Source organism: Mus musculus, chromosome 1, assembly GCF_000001635.26.
Source record: "Mus musculus strain C57BL/6J chromosome 1, GRCm38.p6 C57BL/6J".
Lineage (NCBI taxonomy): Eukaryota > Metazoa > Chordata > Mammalia > Rodentia > Muridae > Mus > Mus musculus.
This window is the reverse complement of record NC_000067.6, coordinates 166,941,917-166,947,751: the sequence shown is the minus strand read 5'-3', so window position 1 is coordinate 166,947,751 and position 5,835 is coordinate 166,941,917. Positions and strand designations below refer to the sequence as shown.

The 5,835-nt window shown below is 46.6% G+C and overlaps 1 pseudogene; it reads left to right on the top strand.

Annotated features, from left to right (window-relative positions):
* On the top strand, positions 1,337-2,200 carry Gm6286 (predicted gene 6286; annotated as a pseudogene).

Below are 5,835 nucleotides of genomic sequence, written 5' to 3'. Positions count from 1 at the left end.
TGAAGCCAGCACTGAGGACAGGAGAGGCTAGAGGTGGAGAGACAGGCTCTGGTCAGCATGGTTTGCGTGTGCGGACTCCAGCAACGACAGAAGAGAAGTTCATAAATGCACCACCATATTATATGAGACAGTCTGAATGGGAATCTGTCACTTAGTCAAGAGTCCTTTCTTCTGTCGTGGTACATCTAGGTTGTTTCCAGCTTCTGGCTATCACAAATAAGGCCGCTATGAACATAGTGGAACACATGCCCCTGTGGCATGGTGGGGCATCTTTTGGGTATATTCCCAAGAGTTGTTTGGATGGGTCTTCAGGCAGATCTATTTCCAGTTTTCTGGGGGAACCTCCAGATTGATTTCCAGAGTGGTTGTACCAGTTTGCAATCCCACCAGCAATGGAGGAGTGTCTCTCCAAAACGCATCAGAGATCTGGGAGCTGAGAGACTCTCAGGACTCAAAGGGAGGGATCTTAGATGAAATGCCAGGCATTTATGCCAGACATAGGGAGAGGGAACTTATAGAGCCCACCTCCCACAGGAAGAAAGGACATCAAGTCAGAGATTGGGTTGCCATCCTACAGTCACAACTCTAACTCATAATTGTTCCTGTCTGAAAGAATTACAGGGATGGAATGGAGAGGAGCCTGAGGAAAAGAAGGTCCAGCAAGAGGCCCAAAGTGGGATACAGCTCAAGGCCTGACACTATTACTGAGGCTATGGAGCACTCACAAAAAGGAATCTATCATGACTGCCCTCCAAAAGACCTAACAAGTAGCTGAAAGAGTCAGATTCAGATATTTGCACCCAACCAATATACAGAAGCAGCTGACCCTTGTTGTTGAATTAGGGAAGACTGAAAGAAGCTGAGGAGAAGGACGACCCTGTAGGAGGACCAGCAGTCTCAATTAATCAGGACCCCTGAGATCTCTCAAATACTGGACCGCCAAACAGGGACCATACACCAGCTGATAAGAGCCCCCAACATACATATAGCAGAGGACTTCTGGGTCTGTGTTTATTCAGAGATGATGCACCTAACCCTCAAGAGACTGGAGGCTCCACAGAGTTTAGAGGCCAGGTGGGGTGGGGGATGGGGTCATCCATGTGGAGACAGGGGGATAGGGATGAGGTGTGGAATATAGAGCAGTTGGAGGGTGGATGGGAGGGGGCAGAATAAAATATGGAATGTAAAAAAAATAAAATTAAAATTAATTAATTAATTAAAAAATAGTCCTGACCCAGACGTTGAAACTTTATCCTGATAATTTCCAGTGCACGTAATGTATGAAAAGAGTCTTAGGAAAACAGAAAGAATGTAGAGGATAGAACATGGAATTTCTTTTCTCCAGCAGCCGAGCAAGATGCCCAATGGGAAGAAGGCCAAGGGGAAGAAGGTGGCCCCGGCCCCCGCCGTCGTCAAGAAGCAGGAGGCCAAGAAGGTGGTCAACCCTCTGTTCGAGAAGAGGCCCAAGAACTTCGGCATTGGACAGGACATCCAGCCCAAAAGAGATTTAATGCGCTTCGTCAAATGGCCCCGCTACATCAGGCTGCAGCGGCAAAGAGCCATCCTCTACAAGCGGCTCAAAGTCCCTCCTGCCATTAACCAGTTCACCCAGGCCCTGGACAGGCAGACAGCTACTCAGCTGCTTAAGCTTGCCCACAAGTACAGGCCAGAGACAAAGCAAGAGAAGAAGCAAAGGCTACTGGCCCGTGCTGAGAAGAAAGCTGCTGGCAAAGGCGACGTCCCTACTAAGAGGCCACCTGTCCTCTGAGCAGGAGTCAATACAGTCACCACCTTGGTGGAGAATAAGAAGGCTCAGCTGGTGGTGATGGCCCATGACGTAGACCCCATTGAGCTGGTGGTTTTCCTACCTGCCCTGTGTCGAAAGATGGGGGTGCCCTACTGCATCATCAAGGGAAAGGCCAGGCTGGGGCACCTGGTCCACAGGAAGACATGCACCACTGTTGCCTTCACACAGGTTAACTCGGAAGACAAGGGTGCTCTGGCTAAGCTGGTGGAAGCTATTAGGACCAATTATAATGACAGATATGACGAGATCCGTCGCCACTGGGGAGGCAACGTCCTGGGTCCTAAGTCTGTGGCTCGAATTGCCAAGCTGGAAAAAGCAAAGGCTAAAGAACTCGCCACTAAATTGGGTTAAATGTATGCTGAATTTTCTGTACCTAAATATAATTACAAAATTAAAAAAAAAAGAACATGGAATTTAGAAGTTTACACACATACACACACACACACACACACACACACACAAGCACACATGAATACATGTGTGCAAATGCATATGAAAGAGAGAGAGACAGATAGACAGACAGAAACACAGACACACAGAGGGGAGAGAGAGAGAGAAAGAGAGAGAGAGAGAGAATGAATGAGGGACTTATCCCATGGCATCTGGGTGGTAGAGGACACACTGTGTGCTTACTGGAAGACTCTGGGCATCATCCACACACCCGGTCATAGCTTGCTTATGAGTTAGGAGCTGAGGATATGTCAGATGAGAAAGTCCATTCACTGCTCCTTTCATGGAGATGATGACTTAATAGTGACTCAAGACTAGGGACCTGGACAGACAGGAAATGAGCAGATCTGTCAGTGTTCTGTATGGATGTGCGATACCACCTGGGGACAGGTCCTATGGCTGGCTGACTGATTGGCTTTCTTCTCTCCCTCTCCCTCTCCCTCTCCCTCTCCCTCTCCCTCTCCCTCTCCCTCTCCCTCTCCCTCTCCCTCTCCCTCTCCCTCTCCCTCTCCCTCTCCCTCTCTCCTTCTTCTTTCTATATGCCCCATTTCTTTGGAGTCAGGGTCTCACGTTGCTCAGGCAGGCCTTGAACTTAACTTCAGATCTTCCTGTCTTCATATCAGGAGGGTAGATGTCCCACTGCACTCAGCCTTATTACGTTCTGAGGAGCAAAGCCAGAGTGGCAGGCAGCCTTGCCTGTGCTAGGCCAAGTACATTACCAGCTGAACTTTATTCATGGCCACCGCCACCCAGCTGTGCACTGCCACGGCCAGCTGGATTCTCTGATTTCTGTGGTATCGTGATGCTATCATTAGTTACAGAAGCATTCTGCAGTGAGCTTCACTCTAGTCTGGTTTTGCTCTCAGCACTTTTAATGTTTGACCTGCTAAAGCAATGGTTCTCAACCTGTGGGTCACGAAGCCACTAGGTCACGTATCAGATATCCTGTCTAGCAGATATTTACATTGTGATTCATAACAGTAGCCAAATTACAGTTATGAAGTAGCAATGAGATAATTTTATGGTTGGGGGTTACCACGACATGAGGAACTGGGTCAAAGTGTTGGGAAGGTTGAGAACCACTGAGCTAAAAGAAGTTGAGGTAGGTTAACAATAAGTCTTAAGAACTAAAAAGCACCAACCAGTAATCTATGCTTTAAAATATAGTTGTTTTTTTTTTTTTTTTTTTTTTTTATGTGGTGGGGCCTGCTAAGACTAGATTTGGAGCACTTTCCCCTAGAGAGTGGTAAACTTCTATCTATGTGCTTGAACATATTTTGTCTTCCCCAGTCTCTGCAGCATCCATGAATCATAGAGGACAACACCAAGGTAGTGAAGGCTATGGGACCTGTGCATGTTGTCAAGTTTGAGGAAAGGATAGATCCTGACATTAGCTGGCCCTTGTGGGAAGCTGCTGTCCCCACCAGCCTGATGAGGCCTGAGACCTGTCACTCAGAGATGTCACTGTCACTGATCTTTCCTGTCCCCGTTGCTAATTAACCTATAACAATGTGTATGTTTCTTCCCTGTTAATAAGTTTCCCTGTGTGCTTTTGCCTGCAGAGAAAAATCTCGTTTTTTAAAAACATTTTTAAAAAATGTGGGAAGGCAATGCCTTGCTTGATCTGGGTGCTACTTGCTACCCCTAGTCTCACTTATGACTTCCTCTGATCTTTTCAGACCAACCTACCATACTCCAAATGCACCCTCTACTGACTTGATTCCAACTGTAATTCCTTATCTAGAAGATTTGGAGTTGTGTCGCATGCTTCTCACTCCTAGAGCTCATATTTGCTGAATTTCTTTCCATCTTCTGGGGCTCAAGGAAAGTCCCCCTCTGTTGTGAAGCTCTCCAAGATGGTCTCTTACTGAAGCAACTTCCTTGGCACCATATTTGGTTTATTACTGCATTTGTTTTCCAGACCTACTCTGATATTTTGTTATATAGTGGGTGTTTTCTCCAAATGACACATTCGTAAATTTATCAATATAGGAGATCATGCGTAGATCTTTGTGGTCTCTCTGCTGCTTTGGTCAGAGAACTGAAAATGTAGTTTCTGAATGGATGCTCAGGGCTCTCTGTCTCTCTCTGTTTCACTCTATCTCCTTCTATCTTTCTCTCTCTTTCTCACCATGAAAGTAAATACCCCCTGCTCCCTCTCACACCACTGAACCTCAGAAGAAACTATTCCCACTATGGGATGTGCTTGTGTGTTCCCAGTCTCTTCTCTACTTTCTTCACAGCATGAAGTGAGGAAAATACTTAATACTGCTGCATTCTACAAATACTGCGTGAAGTAGTACCCGCTCTCACTAACCTGCAATGCACTTTTGTCTCTTCCCTTCCCATCCCCCCTCCCCTCCTCCTCTCCCTTTAACTCTCCTTCTTCTCTATTAGAATTCAGCTTATCATTCCCTTTAAAAAGGATTCTTTTAAAAAATAGAAATATGTAACATTTTTACACACGTATAATGTGTTTGGAACCAATCCATCTCCCATCCCCATCCCTCCAACTCCTCCCTAATGCTCCTTCACTGTTTCTTCCAAATGTCATGTGACTTCTCTCTCACCTTTAAAAAAAGAGAAAGCCTACTGAATCCACTCGATGCTGCCTGTATGTTCCTGGGCACCACCTACTGCAGCATGGGTAGCCTCTCAGGACCTGTGTCTCTGAGGAAGTGATTCTCCCTCCCCCTCAGTAGCCAGCTACTATCAAGAGCTCTTCAGCTATGGATGATGCTTCACAAGCCCCTCCGTCTCAGGGCTGGGGTTTTGTCTGGATTTAATCTTGTACAATTAGTCCCAACCTTTGTGAGTTTTTGGGTGCAAGTGCACCGTCACATCTACCAAATTCTGTTTTGTACAGACATCCACTCGCTCTGGCTCTTGAATCTTTCCAACCCTTCTACCATGATCCCTGAGCCTCAAAAGGCAGTAGTTACAGCACTCTGAACAGCTCCCTCTGCCTAATATTAATAGGCTTCAAGAAATACTGGTTTTTGGTTCTCAGTGCATCATTGACATCTCTAGTCATATGTTCCTTCTGCAAGCTAGCCCCTGCTTGACCTCCAGTGCTCCCAAGGGAGGTTCTCATGGTCCCTTTCTTCGTGCTGCTGAGTCATGGGTGCTTGTGGAGTTGTTTCACTGTCTTCTCTCATCAGGCTTTCTGAGGGCAGAGCTGTGTCACATTCTTAGTGTTTCATGGAGCTCTGTATCCATGAGAGCTGTGTGGAACCCACAGGCTGGGGGTTTTTAATTGGAAGAGCAGAAGTTGACACTGTTAGATTTATGCTTTAAATAGATCACGTGGGCACATACAATTCATTTTTTAAAAGGCCAATTCCAGGACAAATAGGAGTGAAGTGGGGGACACTGGAAGGTAGGGGATTTCGAGGCAGAGAAGCCAGCTTAGGGGCCTGTTCAGCTCCAAGGGGGGCTTCTAAGGGAGAGTGAGAGAGCCTAATGCTGCACTATGTAGAAAAATTGAGTTCTCCAGGATGCTCTGTGAGCAACACCAAGGAGCTGGAGGGTTCTCAGTCCCCGTGGGTCTTTCTGGATTCTCCAGAAAATCCTCATCA